Source organism: Uranotaenia lowii, chromosome 2 (assembly GCF_029784155.1).
Source record: "Uranotaenia lowii strain MFRU-FL chromosome 2, ASM2978415v1, whole genome shotgun sequence".
NCBI lineage: Eukaryota > Metazoa > Arthropoda > Insecta > Diptera > Culicidae > Uranotaenia > Uranotaenia lowii.
Window position 1 is genome coordinate 384,929,657 of NC_073692.1, and position 20,752 is coordinate 384,950,408.

The following is a 20,752-nucleotide window of genomic DNA, read 5'->3' on the forward strand; positions in this document are numbered from 1 at the left end:
CTTAGTTTGAAAAGTCTCGTTGTAAGTTTATTGGATACACATTTCCAAATTAATGTTCTAACTCAGCGTGGACACAATGTTTTTGCTCTAAAACTGGAAAAAAATAACTAAGAAGAAAAATTCAAATATCCTTAGTACTCCACAATTGATGCCAAAGCGTACACTCGTTTCTGAAGGAAGCTTCGTGGTATGAAAATAACGATAGTTCCCTCGCCTTAGGAGCAGAAAAATTCGTAAAGGATGAAAGCAGGAACCCTGAACCGAACCTTCTGCTATGGGTAAGTGAATGCAAAAAAAACGGTACACGCAAAAAATGCCACAGCAGAAGGGAACGGTTGGACTTGAAAAAAATTGCACAAGAAGTGCAACAACAGCATCGTTCTCCTCCAAGCTCACAGCACTTCCGGAAAAGACGGGGAAGCAAAAAGCACGTTTCTGAATATAGATTCAATTTTTCTCCAACACCAGCTCCGGTGCTACGTGCCCTCATTATTTTTCCCACACCTACACTTTGTAATGATGTCGTCTGGTACAAGCGGCTGTAAGAAGGAGAAAAACGGGAAACTGCGGACGATCTTCGAGTGCCAAGGCAACACGTGGCCACCCTTGGAGAGAAATGCTGTTTTTCCGATATAAAGTCCAAGTTCAACCAAACAAAAAATTCTAGAAACGGTTCTTCCTGTTTTGCACCATCTACATAGAAGAAACATTCCCAAGGAGACGAGTTCTCCATTCCAAACCGAGACCTCCACGATAAAAATGTGCAACTCAGTCGGTCACATGAGATCCATTAGAATAATCGATGTCGTGGAATCAATCTGTGCCGCAGTCGAGTGCTTCCGGAAACCACACTCGGGTGCAAGTGGGAATAAGTGCAAATGAAAAGTTTGCCGCCCCCGTTTTGTCTGTTGCATTTTCAATTTCCGGAAGTGCTGTTGTTTAGCTGTAAGTAGAAATATTACTTCAGAAAGCTCAAAACTTGACTCTCAATAAGATTAACAATTATTCTTAACAAAATTTTTTTAAGGTAATTGTTTTCGGAATCAGAAAAGCAGAGCTTAATTCGAATTTCGAGAAAGTCAAGTTCTTCCTTTCTGTTTATCGAAATTAATTAGGCTGTAAAAAAATTAAATCCCAAAACAATTGAATAATGTCAATCTAAGTTCCAGGAAAAAAAATACGTTGGACGTTTTATACGTCCAAAATGATTTTTTTGAGTAAGTTCATCATTAAAAATAATAAAAAAAATTTAAGACTAAAATAGGATTTAAAATCTGTCGATAAATTTTGATGAAAAAAATAATTTTGTTATCTTGATTTTTGTAAGAAATTTTTGGGTTTTGACAAAATTTGCCCGGAGGTTGCACGGATTTTTGGTCGTCAATTTTGAAAACAAATGCTCGGATTTTGCCCGGTTTTTATATTAAATTGGCGGGATTTGCCCGGCCCGGCTACGTGCTAAAAAAATTTTGGAAACCTTAAGCTATACGCATGGTGATAAAAATATCTATGTAAATTATACAGTTTTAATATTTTCAAGTCTTTAATTTTTTTTTGTTACCTGTTGAACCATCAACGAGTTTTATAGCTCCCAAAGTATTAAATTATAGACATTTTTTTATTAATACACATAAGATGAGTGACATAACTAACTATAGTAAATTCTTTTTCAGGTAAGGAGTTGAACTGAACAATTCAATAAAAAAAAATGTCGATTCTATCAGGTAAGTTTTAAAATTTTATCTATTACTTTTAATTTTTGATTTTAGAATTTAAGATAATAGACATTCAAAGGAGTTATCTGGACTAAAAATTAACGCAAAAACCTCAAAAACCAATCCCAAGTTCAAAATTTTGCTACAGTTTTTCAAATTTTTCTCATTTGTTCATAGAATAAGGTTGTCAGATTTTTTGCATCCGGGCTTGTTTATATAAAAAACCTGCAAAATCCGGGTACTATTTGATTACAAAAAAGTCTACCATATTCCAGGCAATACCGGGCAATTTTGGTCATAAACCAAGGAATAGCTCATCAAAAATCTAGAAAAAAAAACTGTAAAAAACCTTTCATGATTATTTTTTTGAAACTTGCTGAAAAATTTAAGGACGCATAAAATAAATACAATAAAATTTGTTTTTTTTTAAAGTTTGATTTAAGAATGTGAATGAGAACAAACCCGGGCAAAATCCGGGCTTTTCTAATGAAATCTCGAACTTTTCCAAAATTTTATATCAAATATCCGGTTAAAACCGGGCAATCTGGCAACCTTATCATAGAAATTCAGGTCTGAATATTAAATTTTAAATTAAACCAATTTTTGAGGTTCTGTTTCCATATTCCCATAACCAAAATTGTATTTCTACATATTTTTGTATTTCTGATTTTGTATCATGTTCAGGATTCTTGATTTTCAGTTCGGGAAATCAGAAGAAATTAAGAATAAAAAGCTGCTTTGAGATCCTGGTTCAAATTCGGTTTTGCAGTTCATATCAAATTTGTATCAAGTGTTTTGAAAATCACATGCATTTTCAATATTTTTATAAAAGTTTTCTGAATATGAAAAAAGAAGAATTTCGTTTTATATAAAAATTCGAAGTTTTTAAACTTTATTCTTACACAAATTTAAACATTTGGAGCATCTTAGTGGCGATCCAAAATTGAAAACTCGGTTTCAAATTTATCATTTAAAATTCACATTTAAAATCAGATTCACAAAACAGATTAAAAATAAATTATTGAAATAATGAATTAAGATTAAACCAGCACTACAAAATTTCAATAATAAATTCATAAACGAGGGCTCTAAGATTTGGCTTATAAAATTCTGATCTTTTATCATGATCCGGAAATCGTATTTTTTGTACATTTCGAAAATCGTATTAAAATTCGGACACAGATTCAAAGTTCAATTTTCAAATTCAGGTTTAGAATTCGGATTTAAAATTCAGAAAAAGATTAAGCTTGTGAATGAGTTTTTCAATCAACATAAAATTGTTGAGAAAGAAGGTGTTTGTGGTTGATTGAGATTTAAAAATTTGTTAGAATTGGCAAATCTGAATAAATAACAATGATTTTTTAAAAACCACATTTTTATTTTTGCAATTTTTTTAACATACTTTGTTTGATATCTCACACATACATTAAAATATCGTATTAAAAACACCATGAGCTTATCTCTTAAGTATTTTTTGTGGGTACATCACTTAAAAATATCCACACGATTTCGATATATTTGGATTTTGATTAGTGTTGTTTTAAAACAACACTATGCATTAAAGGGTTAAAATTGAAAGTTTTTGATAAACTCTAAATGGGTTTTTGAGTTGAGATTGAATTCTCAAAAAGTTAACTTATTTTTGATAACTTCAAATATTGTAGAAAATTTTTATGGGGAATGTATGTATATCAAATCAGTGTAAAAATTCTGAATAACCCTTATGCGATTTTTTTCTTACGGTTATCTAACCTGTAATCAAAAAGTCAGAGATTCTTAAAAATAATTATTAAATGGATGAAGTTTTTTTTTAATTGAATTTTGGAGTATTTTTAAGTTTGACAAGATGTGTTTTAAGGTTTCTTAACGTCATAAAGGACTTTTGAAGGAAATATTTGTAATTAAAATTCGTGCAAATTAATTTACTGAGTTTAAGAATTATTTTGGGTGTAAACATTACCAAGATGATACGCTTTGAAGAAGGTGCTAATCCAATATTTTATAATGATATTTATTTTTTAATATCACGCAGCTGTCAATCAGGAAAGTGTGATTTACCTCTGATAGAATTGTTTGAAAAACGTATTATATTTTTCCCCGCACGTATCTGGGCCGGGAAAATCCGGCCCTTTTTGATCAAAAAACCTTGTTAAATCCGAAAATTCTATTTAAAAATAAGCAGCCCAAAATCTGGAAAATATGCGGGCAAATTTGGTGCAAATTCAGGTAATACTCAACAAAAATGATTAAAAATCGTATTTCAGGCTTGATGAAAACTGTTTATGAAAATTTTGACAAAATATGCTCAAAAATTTCGTTTTTAGACCCAAAAACCACAAATTTTAATTACTTCAAAGAGCTCTTTGTGCGATTTTGAAAATAAAATAAAAAAAATCCAGATAAAATCCTGGCTTATTTTAAAAAAAAAACCCGGCAAACCAAGTCGAATCGGCTCATTCCCAATTTTTTTTAATCAAGTATCCGGGCAATTCCGGATAAACAGGAAAATCTGACAAGTTAAGTAGATGAGATAAGGTGCATTCTTGAAGAATTTTTATTTATACAGAATTAAATCTCATGGTATTTCGTGATATGGGAAGACGACACATATTTCATGCTAAGGTTATCAGAATTTTAACTAAACTTATCCAGACCGGACAAATCCGAGCAATTTTATCTAAGAACCTGGTGAACTCCAGGCATTTGATTTTGACCCTATCTGGGCAAATTTGGTCAAATTCATAGGATTATTCAATAAAAAAATCAAACAAGAGATTATAAATCGTATTTTAGGCTTCCAAAAACCGTTCATGATTATTTAGATAAAAATTGCTCATAAAATCGATCTTGGATGCAAAAATAAAAAATTAGGGGAGATGAGGGCATAACGAGCACTCCTTTTTTCTACATAAGTACCTATTTACTTAAACAAATTTTCATAAGTACTTGTTTCGTACTACCCATAGTATTGATTTTTCATCAAAAAAAATATATCCTTTTCATCTATACGGAAATATTAAATAATGACCAGCTAGGTTCTCAAGTGACGAAAATATTATAATTTTTGAGCACCACCAAATAAGCTTTTATGACCTTTAAATCATCTTGATCTGAAATGTACGCAGTGCAACATGATCTACACATCGTTTCTCAATTTTCAACATCATAAAATTTTTGATTTTTCACTTTGATCAATTTTAAAACGCCTTTTTTCTTTAATTTGTTCACTAGAGGCGAACAGAGCACTATCAATGAAGGCATAATGAGCATTTTCTGCCGGGGAATCTAGCAGCGAATTCAACTCGATGAAGTCAACTGAATAATAGAGCTACAGCTTGGCTTGTTCCGTCTGTCGATTTGGCCTATTGATAAGGTATCGGAGAGGTAATCAGTAGACTCGAGTTCGATTCCTGTTCGAGGGGATTTTTTTTTGCACATACCATTCATGATTTTTTTTTAAATTTTACATTATACGGCTAATAGCATCAAAGCATCATCCGTCAAACAAAACACCAGAAACATAATGTATGAGCATGTGTTAATTCTTTGAATTCTACAAACAGACCTAGATTATTTTGTTATTGCTTTGTTTGATGAATCTACGCCTCGCCGTTTAGTGGAATCATGATCATGAATGGTAAATGAAAAAAAATCACCTCGACCAGGAATCGAACTCGAGCCTACTGATTACCTCTCCGACATCTAACCAATAGGCCAAATCGTCAGACGTTACAAGTCGGCGGCCATTATGCCCCCATCTCCCCTATTATAGTTCAATTTGATTTTTTTTCTGCTAGGTTTTGAAAATAAAGATTATAAATCCGGGAATTTTTTTTCCAACATTTAGTGTAAAATATCTGGGCAAGTCCAGATAAAACCGGACATCTAAGCATTTATCGAAATGTTTAAATGTGACTTGCATCGCAAAATATAGGAATATCGTTTTCATACTGATAAAAAGACAGGAATTCTATTTGTCTGTAGTGAAGTTTGGATAAAGCAATTTAATCAAATTAAAGCATGACCCCATTTTTTTTATTTAAAAAAAATTGTCGAAAAAAGCGAGACACTTCGAGTAAAAAACCGGACGGCTAAACATTTTCGAAAAAAAGCGGGACATGTTTCGCTTTTGCGGGACGGATGGCAACCCTACATTAGGATGAGTTGAATTGCTATTTGATTCGAATTTTGAAAAATGCCTGTATATTAAAAAGTTTCCTATTTGGTTTAAACGAACGTCCGAATTTTTACAGATTTTTAAATTAGTTTAAGAATCCGGGTTTTGATTTGAAGTTTTGTATGAAAAAAAACGTGATAGTTAGTTCGGAGAATGTCAATTTTTTTTTAATATTTTGTTCTCACACGGTGCAAATAGTATTTTAAAAAAATGCAGCTTAGTGGAAAATAATATCTTGTTATTGATTTTGGAACCTTGAAATGTTTAAGTTTAAATTTTCTATCATGTTTATCGTTTGATTGAAATCATTGCTTATGTCTAGTGAAGAATCGGTTGCAAAATAGTCATGCAATATCTTCCTAGGCACCATCAGTGATGTCAGTTTAATTTATTATTTTTCAATTTCAAAAGACATACCACTATTCCACGGCAAATATTTTTATTACCTCATAAAATACCAAGTTACGGTCTTGGACAAAGTTTTCAAGACGAAAATTTTCTTTAGAAAATTGGCACAAAAACCATGAGAAGGCTCGGTTTCCATGAGAAACAAAAAATGATTTTAATTTAAAAAAAAAACATTTTCTCATACAAACATTAAAGTTCACATTCATTCATGGAAACCGTACTTTAGAATTCTGCAAAAAAAATCATGGACGAGTTTTGAACTCAAACTAACTTAAGCCCCAGTGTTTGAGGAATTCAAAAATGACCCCAAATCGACTAAGTCGTCTTACTATATTTTGATTAAAATTGATGTCGATTCTAGGGAATTGATTTGCATTAGTTGGGTAAGCTGGTTAAAAAATTGGAATCGAAAAAACTAAAAATCAAGATTATTGTTTTCTAAGTTATTACCTTTTCAAATCATAAAATGTTTTATATGGCGTAGCTTTCATTCAGCTGAATAATTTCTGACACTGCGGCAGCATTTTCCCGTTAATGCCAGCTGCATTGAAGCCGTAGACAATCCAGCCCCATCAGCATTTAGCATTCAATCATTTACGCCATTCAGACCTCTCTTGGGGAACGTCTCGGGGAAGGATAATTATTGGCCACCAAAATCCCGGGTTCTGATCCGGTTGATGATGCTGATGAAGTGCACGAATGGCAGCCAGCTAGAAGCCCCCATTGCATTGTACGACCCCAAATAGACCAGAAAACCACCTCAGAAAATTGCATTTTCTCCTGATGGCGGACGGATGGACGGACGAAATCGAAAGGCCACGTGTGCCCTGTTGTGTGCCGGCTGCATCTGGGTGAACTCCTACGTGTATGCAACGTGTGATGCAAATGTGCACACCTGGACCTGGACCTGGACCCGTTGCTCTGCGAAACGATCTCCGAATCTGGAATGAATTTTCGGGCGGGTGGACAACAGCCAGCCTCCCCATAAACCAAAAGGTCTTCCCGGATTTCTAAATCTGTGCCGTGCCTAGATGGCTCGAAATGAAACACAGATTTCAGAACATTTCGGAAGCCCCATGGAGGGATTGAGAAATTAGGGTAACTATTCGAGGTTCACCTCGTCAACATTCAAGACGATTTTAGTAATTTATATTTGGTAACCCTGGATAAGCCAATTTCTGCCAAGCCAACTGGGTTCGAACGGCTCAATTCGGCTGGTTGGCAGGAAGAATGAATTAATTTGCATTGTCCTGTCCATTGGTATCCTACACAAGGCTCAGCAGCATTGAGCTTTGAATGGATTCATCGCGCCTTTGCAGTTTTTTCACCTCTTCCGGAACCTATCAGTACTAGAGCTGAACTACAAGCTACCTTTTGAGAATAGAGCTCGTTAGAGCCAACGACGAATCCCAATGAATGCGAGGATTTGCGCAGATCGTAACGATGAAAATGCGGCGGGAGTTGCGTTTTTCCAGTTGAGGGTTTTGGGAGATTTTCTAACGCCCAATCACGTCACAAAAGGCTGGCTAAATTTTTGACTTCAATAGCAAGTCAATTTCACGACGAAAGCGACCACTTTATTTGCGGAGGTCAAAATCGATTTGCGATCCACCTGGTCAGATTTTGGTTTGTAAACAAAATTTGTCTTCCACGAAAGAGACCAGGAAAAGTTCAGCTAATTTATTGCAATTTTCTCCTTAAAAAAGCTTTCAAAAAGTCAAAAATACTTAACAAATATAAAAGTTTTCAATAAAAATAAAAAATTTGAATCAATGAGTTGATTAAAAAAGCAAAATTGTCAGACGATTGCATGAAAGTTCTTAATAGAACAAAACCTTCAAAATTGTCAAAATTGTTAAAATTGTTAAAATTTTCCAAATTTATAACATTGTCAAAATTGTCAAAACTAACAAAATAAAAAAAAATTGTCAAAATGGAAAAAATTGTCAAAATTGTCAAAATTGTTAAAATTTTCAAAATTGTCAAAATTGTCAAAATTGTCAAAATTGTCAAAATTGTCAAAATTGTCAAAATTGTCAAAATTGTCAAAATTTTAAAAATTGTAAAAATTGTCAAAATTGTCAAAATTGTCAAAATTGTCAAAATTGTCAAAATTGTCAAAATTGTCAAAATTGTCAAAATTGTCAAAATTGTCAAAATTATCAAAATTGTCAAAATTGTCAAAATTGTCAAAATTGTCAAAATTGTCAAAATTGTCAAAATTGTCAAAATTGTCAAAATTGTCAAAATTGTCAAAATTGTCAAAATTGTCAAAATTGTCAAAATTGTCAAAATTGTCAAAATTGTCAAAATTGTCAAAATTGTCAAAATTGTCAAAATTGTCAAAATTGTCAAAATTGTCAAAATTGTCAAAATTGTCAAAATTGTCAAAATTGTCAAAATTGTCAAAATTGTCAAAATTGTCAAAATTGTCAAAATTGTCAAAATTGTCAAAATTGTCAAAATTGTCAAAATTGTCAAAATTGTCAAAATTGTCAAAATTGTCAAAATTGTCAAAATTGTCAAAATTGTCAAAATTGTCAAAATTGTCAAAATTGTCAAAATTGTCAAAATTGTCAAAATTGTCAAAATTGTCAAAATTGTCAAAATTGTCAAAATTGTCAAAATTGTCAAAATTGTCAAAATTGTCAAAATTGTCAAAATTGTCAAAAATGTCAAAATTGTCAAAATTGTCAAAATTGTCAAAATTGTCAAAATTGTCAAAATTGTCAAAATTGTCAAAATTGTCAAAATTGTTAAAATTGTCAAAATTGTCAAAATTGTCAAAATTGTCAAAATTGTCAAAATTGGCAAAATTGGCAAAATTGTCTAAATTGAAAAAACTGTCAAAATTGTCGAAATTGAAAAAATTATCAAAATTGTCAAAATTGTTAAAATTGTCAAAATTGTCAAAATTGTCAAAATTGTCAAAATTGTCAAAATTGTCAAAGTTGTCAAAATTGGCAAAATTGGCAAAATTGTCAAAATTGTCAAAATTGTCAAAACTGTCAAAATTGGCAAAATTGGCAAAATTGTCAAAATTGTCAAAATTGTCAAAATTGTCAAAACTGTCAAAATTGTCAAAATTGTCAAAATTGTCAAAATTGTCAAAATTGTCAAAATTGTCAAAATTGTCAAAATTGTCAAAATTGTCAAAATTGTCAAAATTTTCAAAATTTTCAAAATTGTCAAAATTGTCAAAATTGTCAAATTTTTCAAAATTGTCAAAACTGTCAAAATTGTCAAAATTGTCAAAATTGTCAAAATTGTCAAAATTGTCAAAATTGTCAAAATTGTCAAAGTTGTCAAAATTGGCAAAATTGGCAAAATTGGCAAAATTGTCAAAATTGTCAAAACTGTCAAAATGGTCAAAATTGTCAAAATTGTCAAAATTGTCAAAATTGTCAAAATTGTCAAAATTGTCAAAATTGTCAAAATTGTCAAAATTGTCAAAATTGTCAAAATTGTCAAAATTGTCAAAATTGTCAAAATTGTCAAAATTGTCAAAATTGTCAAAATTGTCAAAATTGTCAAAATTGTCAAAATTGTCAAAATTGTCAAAATTGTCAAAATTGTCAAAATTGTCAAAATTGTCAAAATTGTCAAAATTGTCAAAATTGTCAAAATTGTCAAAATTGTCAAAATTGTCAAAATTGTCAAAATTGTCAAAATTGTCAAAATTGTCAAAATTGTCAACATTGTCAACATTGTCAAAATTTTCAAAATTGTCAAAATTGTCAAAATTGTCAAAATTGTTAAAATTTTCAAAATTTTCAAAATTGTCTAAATTATCAAAATTGTCTAAATTGTCAAAATTGTCAAAATTTTCAAAATTGTCAAAATTGTCAAAATTGTCAAAATTTTCAAAATTGTCAAAACTGTCAAAATTGTCAAAATTGTCAAAATTGTCAAAATTGTCAAATTGTCAAAATTGTCAAAATTGTCAAAATTGTCAAAATTGTCAAAGTTGTCAAAATTGGCAAAATTGGCAAAATTGGCAAAATTGTCAAAATTGTCAAAACTGTCAAAATGGTCAAAATTGTCAAAATTGTCAAAATTGTCAAAATTGTCAAAATTGTCAAAATTGTCAAAATTGTCAAAATTGTCAAAATTGTCAAAATTGTCAAAATTGTCAAAATTGTCAAAATTGTCAAAATTGTCAAAATTGTCAAAATTGTCAAAATTGTCAAAATTGTCAAAATTGTCAAAATTGTCAAAATTGTCAAAATTGTCAAAATTGTCAAAATTGTCAAAATTGTCAAAATTGTCAAAATTGTCAAAATTGTCAAAATTGTCAAAATTGTCAAAATTGTCAAAATTGTCAAAATTGTCAAAATTGTCAAAATTGTCAAAATTGTCAAAATTGTCAAAATTGTCAAAATTGTCAAAATTGTCAAAATTGTCAAAATTGTCAAAATTGTCAAAATTGTCAAAATTGTCAAAATTGTCAAAATTGTCAAAATTGTCAAAATTGTCAAAATTGTCAAAATTGTCAAAATTGTCAAAATTGTCAAAATTGTCAAAATTGTCAAAATTGTCAAAATTGTCAAAATTGTCAAAATTGTCAAAATTGTCAAAATTGTCAAAATTGTCAAAATTGTCAAAATTGTCAAAATTGTCAAAATTGTCAAAATTGTCAAAATTGTCAAAATTGTCAAAATTGTCAAAATTGTCAAAATTGTCAAAATTGTCAAAATTGTCAAAATTGTCAAAATTGTCAAAATTGTCAAAATTGTCAAAATTGTCAATATTGTCAATATTTTCAAAATTGTCAAAATTGTCAAAATTGTCAAAATTTTCAAAATTGTCAAAATTGTCAAAATTGTCAAAATTGTCAAAATTGTCAAAATTGTCAAAATTGTCAAAATTGTCAAAATTGTCAAAATTGTCAAAATTGTCAAAATTGTCAAAATTGTCAAAATTGTCAAAATTGTCAAAATTGTCAAAATTTTAAAAATTGTAAAAATTGTCAAAATTGTCAAAATTGTCAAAATTGTCAACATTGTCAAAATTGACAAAATTGACAAAATTGACAAAATTCATAAAATTGACAAAATTGACAAAATTGACAAAATTGCAAAATTGCAAAATTGTCAAAATTGTGATAATTGTGAAAATTGTCAAAATTGTCAAAATTGTCTAAATTGACAAAATTTTCAAAATTGTCAAAATTTCAAAAATTTGAAAAATGAGAAAACCGACAAAATTGGCAACATCATCTTATACTTTTTTAGATACTGTTTTTTAAATTTTAAATAAAAAAATGTTTTCGTTTTTCATTAATCTGGAAATTTGCACTTCTCAAGCTTTTCCGAAAGCCGGTTATTTCACTGGTGAAAAGACGTCAAAAAACAGACTAGTAGTTGAAAGGATGAATTTGAGTAAATTTCTTTTCCTTCCAAGAAGCTTCCAGCCTCTAGTATGTAATTGCAAAAGTCTAGAAGTTCTAAATGGAAGGCAATTCTCACCAAGGACATAAGTCATTTGTCCTGTCTGTCTGGTTTGAGTTTGAAGAATATAAAAAGTAGAAAATATTGCAGCCATCTGGAGCTATCTCACGGCCTTTCGTCCTTTTAGGAATGGGAGGGCAAAGAATAAAGTTCAATTGAAAGTACTTGAAAGTTGAATCCATTTGGATGCTTGATGGCTGTTGGAAATGTAAATGTTGTACCTTTGCATCGGAATGCATTCTGCCTAGATGCAAATTTTATTTATTCGAAGAAGCGTAACAAATGAATTGAAATTTCAATTGATTCCAATGAAATCTCTGCTATCATCGAAACAAAATGGATTACAGATTCAAGTGATTTCGTAATGGAAGTAAGTTGATAAAAGAAATGTGACCTGGTATTTAATATTTAATTTAAGGCAGCTAAAGTAGATTTTTTTTCTAAATCTTTTGTCATTCAAAAGCAAAACCAAATGTTTTTCTGTAAAATAATTAATTTATTCCTTTCTTCAGTATTTTCCTTTTTATCAAATCCAATCTTCTTAAAGTGACACCCATTCAGCTGGAAATTATTCAATCTGGGAGATAATCCTTTAATAAAAAGCTGCTCATTAATTTCGACTCCATTAGCAATTCAAACTGTTCCTAACCTGCAAGTAAAATTCATGAGATGCTTACGGAATATAAATTAGCAACGTTTCGATTCGTCTTCCGCGAACAAACAGCGGGAAAAAAACCGCTGCGCGTTACCGATCGAATCTCACCGATAAGAACACCGGAACCGGGGGAAGTAAACGAAAAATGGGGAGCTAACAAAAAAAAAAGAAGAGTACCAACCTATTGCGTGAATTGAAAAATTACTTCCGCCTGCGGCGTCGGCTGATATTGTTGGTTGGAAAGGATTCGACAATTCATCACCCTTCCACTTGTCTTTTGCCGAGTGTCTTGAATATGGTAGACAGTTTCTTGAGAAAAATTCGAGCTTATCATGTTCCGCTCCCATTAATTGCGATCTCCAATATAACAATGTCACAGCACTTCGAAGGCGTGATCGATTGGAGTGTCTGTATTTCTCATTATTCCAAAAATAGGAAAGTGGATACGCAGAACTGCAAAGCAAGTATTTATCGAATTCATTGAGAACTTTAATCTTGATACGTTTTTAACAGACATCGACAAAATCGATAAGCATAAAATTAATATCATCTAATTGTTTTAACCTTATGAGAATCTATTTAGTTAAAAAGATCGAGTCATGCTGTTTTCATAACTTGGAACGTAGTGTGTAGCAGATAATTGCGAGCATGACACTCACTCTGCCGATAGGCCTTTCCGAGTAGATAATCGAAGCAAATCCTGCACAATGGCGATCCTGCCAGGAGATTTTTTTTTGCTGAACGATACTAAGTTTTCGTATCTCGTCGTCGAATCGCTGATTCCAAGCACGACTAGTTTTTTTTTGCTTGTTTTTTTTATAAGTTGATTATCCAGGTGGTGAATCCTTTTTTAATCCACAGTATGCTACTCTGTGTCCATGGATACAATTGGTCGACTCTAGATACTATGTACCCCTACGCCATAAAGTCCACCGGGGGCCTTTGGCCATAATTCCCGTCTGGACCCGCAACTAAGGCTGTACCCGTGATGGGAGACCAAGTCCGTGCTTAAACAGTCATCGGCTTACTCGGTTTCAAGTCAAAACTCTAGAGCAGCATAAACATATCCCTGCCTCTTGTTACGATTCAAGACTAAGGGCCTCTCCTCTGACGACTCGAGGTCCGGCCTATCGTGCGCTCCGCCTCTGCTCGAGACCTCTGAAAGAGACCAATGACCTCTCTTCAAACGACTTGAGATCTTGGCTCCGCTTGGTTTGGCTCGAGGCTTTCTCCTCTTTTTCCGTCCGTGTGTCGGTTGAGAGCAGCTTATCCTAGACTCACGCCTGTCACAGCACACGTCAGGGGCTTTACAAAACTACTCGAATGATTCCCGGCGAAGACGTCATCCTACACCAACTCGAGTAACTCAACCGCTGACGACGAGAAGTCACGCTATCCGAGAGAATTTCGTGGCGTGACTAGTCTCCTCCCTACGAGTTCGTCTACGAAGAAGGTAAAGTCTTTACCCCGCTGTTTCCGTGGTAGGAAGCGTGTTCTACTCGGATACTCCGCGGCGGTGGAGACACAACGTTCAGCAGCTACCGAGGAGACTGTTCGGTATGCGCTGATGACTTGCAGGTTCATCAGCCGCTGCAGCGCTTTTGCAGATTACACTGCTTGCTGAAGGCTGCCCTCCAGGCTGCCACTCCGTACCTCAAAATGGACGAGGTCACACTCGCCAGGACACTCCTTCTGCTGCAGCGGATTGTCGAGTTGTTCAACATGGCCCGCGAGGGGGCTGCTGTCGCCACTGCAACTCTTTCGCAGGAGTAGTCGATGCGAGCCGTAAAATTCAGCCGGACGTCGGTCATCACCTCCAGGTACTTGATCGCACGTTTGGATACTATTACACACGGTCAAGCTGCAATCTTCCCTGATTGTGCTGAAATCAGGCTGGTGATCAGCACCATCTCGGTCTTGTGGTGAGCCAGATGCAAGCTCTTGGAGCACATCCAACTTTCCACCTTCTCAATCGCTACTGTAGCAAGTATCTGGACTTCTCCGTTTCATGGACCCGATGTCAGGAGAATCACGTCGTCGGCGAATCCCACTCCCGTGTTCGTCGTAAACGATGTTTCACAATACTGGGCCAAGTATCGATCCTTGTGGAACCCCTGCCGTGACACTCACTGTTTCCAGTTCTTCACTGGTCACTGGTATTGTAAAGGGTGATACGGTCAAAATTTGGTCAATATCAACTTGACGTATTTCTTTCAATTTTGCATTTAAAAAACCTGAACACCCCTCATTTTGAAGGTGTGTGTGTGTAGCATGTTGCTCCTATTTTGGTTTTGGAATTCACTTTTCAGTTGTCAAAATGCCGTCCAAGGAAGAAGAGCAGCGTATCAAAGTTTTGCTCGCGCATGGCGAATATCCGAGCTACTTGCACGCAAAGCTGGCAAAATCGCTAAAGGTTGCCAAATCAAATCAACAAAATACGACGGCCAAAGCGCGATCCCGGAGGCTGTACACGACGATGCTGACGAAGTTTGACTGCATGGTAGTGGACGACGAAACCTACGACAACGCCGACTACAAGCGGCTTCCGGGACAGGAGTTTTATACGGCAAAAGGAAGGGGAAAGGTAGCAGATATTTTCAAGCACATGAAACTGTCAAAGTTCGCGAAGAAATATCTGGTTTGGCAAGCCATCTGTACCTGTGGCTTGAAAAGCAGCTCATTCATAGCATCCGGGACTGTCAACCTAGAAATTTACGTGAAAGAGTGTTTGAATAAACGTCTGCTGCCTTTCCTGAAGAAACACGGTTGTTCCGTACTGTTTTGGCCGGATTTGGCATCTTGCCATTACGGTAAAAAGGCCATGGAGTGGTAGGCCGCCAACAACGTGTAGGTGGTTTCCAAGGACAAGAGCCCTCCCAACACGACAGAGCTCCGCCCAATTGAGAAATACTGGGCTATTGTCAAGCGGAACCTAAAGTAGACCAAAAAAACTGCTAAGGACGAGCAGCAGTTCAAGGCAAACCGGCTTTTTGCAGCGAAGAAGGCGGACAAGGTGGCTGTACAAAATCTGATGGCAGGGGTTAAGCGTAAGGCCCGGCAATTCGGATTTGGAAATGCGGAAGCCTAAATGAATATTTTTCCTGAATTTTATACTAATTTAATTTGAAAAAGAAATTCAATTTGATTTTTTAAAATAAATGATTTCACCGATTTAAACGCGTTTTCCCTTGACCAAATTTTGACCGTATCACCCTTCATAGTCGCCACTTTTGAAGTCAAATGCCCCGATTTTGCCAGATATTAATGTAGAATTGCCCGGTTTTCACGGCCCAGATACGTGCTGAAAATATTCTGGCAACCTTATTTTAGACCTATAGTGTCTGCGAGACAAATGACCAACATAACAAAGGCTATAAAAAATATTTTAAAAAATTTATCAAATCATTCAGCAGTGATAAATAAAAACTAACTTTTATAATATCAATTGATGACCTATATTATCTGACAAAAGCTTTTAGCTTGTGCCACTTCTAGCAACTTTGCAAAAGAAATAATTTTATTTTCAGTTTTTTACTCACAACTTTTTTTCGGGTGGTTTAATGTATAAAATGTGTTTTAGAGAGTTTTGGAGACAGCAAAGTTGCACACTTTTGCTGAATACACTGTTAAGAAATTTTGAAGTTCGAACAAGATATCTTAAAAAGACTTTTCAAAAATAGTCATTTATAATAGGATATATCTCCTGAGTTCGGACGAGTTCGGTTATATGTATATTTTACAGTTTTGCATTCAGAAAAGTATTGTCTTTGAACTCCAGTGGCCCTGCTGGACATTTTCTGCGCTGGTTGGCTTCTCCGCCTGAAGAACTCCTCTACCATGCGCGTTGGTGCATTTGCTAACCGTAAGTTTTGAAAGTACCCCTCTCGAGCTAACCCTTTCTTCCAACCCAGACTTGTTTGGGCCCAATACATGAGACATGAGACCTGAGACTTGAGACCTGAAATAAGAGACTCGAGATCTGAGACACGAGACATGAGACATGAGACCTAAGACTTGAGACTCGAAACCTGAGACATGAGACATGAGACATGAGACATGGGACATAAGAAATGAGACATGAGACATGAGACATGAGACATGAGACATGAGACATGAGACATGAGACATGAGACATGAGACATGAGACATGAGACATGAGACATGAGACATGAGACATGAGACATGAGACATGAGACATGAGACATGAGACATGAGACATGAGACATGAGACATGAGACATGAGACATGAGACATGAGACATGAGACATGAGACATGAGACATGAGACATGAGACATGAAACATAAGACATGAGACATGAGACCTGAGACATGAGACATGAAACATAAGACATGAGACATGAGACCTGAGACATGAGACATGAGACATGAGACATGAAACATAAGACATGAGACATGAGACATGAGACATGAGACATGAGACATGAGACATGAGACATGAAACATAAGACATGAGACATGACATGAGACCTGAGACATGAGACATGAGACGATCTGAATTCCACACTGTCAAATATGCCTCACTATATTCTAAAATTCTAATTATCTAATTGATTTTGTTATTTATATTGAAAATAAACGATCATTGTATGCAAATTTTTAAATAATCAGCGAGGATTTTTTAATTAAAATGGATTTTTTGCGGGGATGTTCGAATTATGGGTTATTTTTTACGCGGATATTCGAATTAACGAGGTTTTTTTACACGGATTTTTGAATTAACGCTGTTTTTTACGCAGTTTTTCGAATTAACGTGGTTTTTTTACGCGGATTTTTCCTACGCGATACGAAACCCCCGCGTAAAAAAAAAATTAAGTGTATTTTTAATGCTTTTGATTTTTTTTTTTTTTTTTTGAAGGAGTTGCGCGTGAGATCTCGTACGGTACGGTTCACTGGTTCTTCGAACGTGGGTGTTCGTGTATTTTATGCGATTTGTGATGCGGATGAGTGAGATTTTCTAGCCCAACTGAATAATGTTCAATAATTAAACTGGATGCTACATGTAAATAGTGATTATGTAAAAAGGAATGGCTAGGCAATGGAATTGAACGATAAATTAAAAAAAATATGGCTCCTGTTTTGAGTTTGCGTTTCAATTCGGTGATTGTGCAGATATTTTTTAGATCGGTTTATGTGTTGTCCCGTGCTAGGATTTGCTTCTTCCTACAAAATGGAGTGCATAAAAGTGAAGAGCGGAACGCGTATTTGCAGATTAATTTGTGAAATCAACAATGTAATACCATTTTCGGAAGATGTTTTTTTTCTCTACATCGACCTTGTGCGGAATTACTAAAGCGCTTGTGCGTGGTTATGAATCGTTTCGTCTCGCTCCCTCAAATTAAGTTGCTAAAGTGTCTCCGAAAGCATCATCAACCGACATGAGCTTTTTTCTTCGTGCTGTATCATGGAGATGTTCTCGTCTCAGAGAATGTCCTGTCTCGCTTACTCCAGTGAGTCACTGATAAAGGATTCATCATGCATGAATCCAGGGCTGATAGATTAGGGTGGTGTAAAATGTCAAAAATCCCAATCAGCCATGCTGTGACATTGTTTACAAAACAAGAAGGTATCAAAGTGCATCAAGCACGCAGGTATCACCGGCTTTAGATTATTGAGCGACTGAATAATATCGGTTCAGTGACAGTGCGTATTTAAAATTCGTTTTGGTTTCGTAAATTTTTCATAAATTCTAACATCTTTCTCCCCTACAGCGGAATCCGAGGAAAGTCTGTTCCTTCTGGCTCAGAAGCTGAGCAAACTCTAATCAACGATGATCTCTTGCGGGTACGGCATCTGGACGAAGTGTCGAGTTCGGCGATATCGGATGCTTTGCGCTGAAGTTGTCGTCGAGGATCTGCTAAAAGACTGAACGTGCGGCACTGGCCAACGATGCCAGTCGGAGGGCGGTGAAGTTAAACCCATTCATGAGGCAATCGTTGCCGAACTATGCCAGCGTGGAGAGAAACCGGATCCGACGGAAGTGTTTCAGCTTTCGAGCACCGATATATTTGCCACTAGTCAGCCAACGGCCTTAAACTCGTCGGTGGTTTGGTTCGGAAATGGATGTGGCGGAGGTGGGGGAGGAGGAGTAGGAGGTGGTGGCAGTTTTATTATTAACCCGGACGTCGGAATCGAGCTTCAACAGCAGCAGCATCAACAGTTAATTAGCGGTAGTCATTTATCTACTCCACTAAATCAGATTGGGGTCCCATACAGAATATAATCAATACACCAAATAATGCTCCACAACAGCAACCTTAGCTCCAACAGAGCCAGAATATATCTAGTATAACAGATGTTGAACAAACTCCAGGCAGTGGTGCAGGGGCGGAAGTGGGGACCCCTTTCCGGAAGCAACAGTTTAAGTATCTAGCCACCATGAGTCCTACCATTCCTAGTTTCGACGTTTTACCTATAATGCATAGTCCAGTTTTAAGCAGTGACCAATCGAATTTGATAATGCCACCTTCGCCACAGCAGTTCTCGACTTTGGCCACCGGTTGTCATCAGCCGCAACAACCTCCCGGTTCGTAAATCCAACAACAGCTGAATACGATACAGCAACAGCAAATCATAGCCGAAAGTGAACAGCAGAAAATTGCTCTCCTGTGCAGTAACTAAAAGTTGCGTGGCCACCACAATTTAGGTACAATGTGCAACATAATTAAAAGGAAAATGGATACTACGGTAAGCATTAGCTATCCCGATTTCCTATTGCCGTATTAAGTTCAGTTTTTTTCTTTTTAGACAACAATGATGCTGCTGCAGCTACAAAAAACAAACACCAAACCGATTGTGTTTAGTCAGACAGGCAGCCAGTTGATGACGCTGCGAACATCCAACACGACCGGCGGTGCCCTGCAGGCCCATAATGTACGGCGAAGTTCCAGGCTTTTTAGCAACAACAACTATTCAGTGAAGGAGAACACCAAGAGTCCTCAACTGAATTATAAATTCGTAGCATCTCGATCTCCGCCGCTTAAACCTAACATAAGAATTTGCAAGAATCTAAACAGTAGTACGGCCAGCTTGCTGGAAAATGTCCATGAACGAAAGTCTTCAACCGGAAGCGATGGAAAGGAGAAGATCGAAACCATCACTTCCAGTGAAACGTTAAGTGAAAAAGTTTTCATCAACAACAGTGTCAACAGTGCCCAGAAAATGGCACAGCACGGGCTGGCCATGAAAAAAACAGAGCGCCGATGGCTTGATGACACTGCTGCGGGAACTCGGCCAGAACTATCTTCGGTTACAGAGCTACGAGTGCGCAAAGGCTATCGAACGCTTCAGTAACGTTCCATCGCATCACTACAACAGCAGTTGGGTTAAAAGTATGATCGCCCTGTCGCACCACGAGATACGAGATTATGAAGCTGCCGTTAACATTTTCCGGCTGATTCATGTTGATAAAATAATATAAATCGTTCAACCAGTCTTTTTTATAAACTTCCGTAATTTTCATCAATATTCAAAAATAAAAATATTTCACAAAGTTTTGGTTTATATTTTTGTCAGTATTTTAATACAGAACCAGCATTTTTGTCGAATTGAATAGAATACAATAATGTTAAAAACCTAGGATACCATGACATCGAGCATGGTATGTTTGGTCGTGTGAGGACCACCTTGTCGCTAAAGCGAATTTCATAGATTCCCTTCGGGCCTGAGGAAAATCACCTGACGTTCCAGTTAGGGATGTGTTAGCTGTGATGGATTTGGACTACATGTTCGAAATATATCATTTCCTAAAAGTTATTGATCTTCATCTGTAATTCTTTTTATTTTCATATTTCTCTTTCTATCCTTCTTTCTCTTCTAAACAAGTGTTAAGCTAAGCATACCAAAATTGTAAAAATGCAAAACGAGTTTGGCTCGTTATAGCTTTACATTGTATGTATTAGGAAATATTCTTTTAAATACAAACATGTAACATTTATTCCTTTTCTTCTAAAGTACAACAGCTGTAACCTAGTGTTACGGATCGGAAATTTTAAGCTCCAAAATTTTAGCCAGCTCGAGGCGTAAGAATTTCATCATTTCCGCCTGCAGCTCAATCCACCATCCAGTACAGTTCTATCTGCAGATCGCTGCCCGAGAACAGGACCATCGGCAGCAGCGGAACCGTTGTGGTTTCCCGAATGTAGATCCGGGACGTTTTAACTTTTTTTCTGGTAGACCAGGTACGTGGAATTGAAGTGGCCACATGTGGCATTTATCGAGGACGGATAAAAGAAAACGTATCCATCCTGTTGGGTTTTAAAACGAAGATGGGACGGTTGAGGCAGTTTGGGTACCGCACCACTCGCTCCACTGATGAAACTTTTCTCTG

General features: G+C 35.4%; 1 pseudogene; it reads left to right on the plus strand.

The window, feature by feature from the left end:
* Nucleotides 1-240: 240 nt before the first annotated feature.
* Nucleotides 241-20,259, plus strand: LOC129743244 (cell division cycle protein 27 homolog; annotated as a pseudogene).
* Nucleotides 20,260-20,752: the final 493 nt, after the last annotated feature.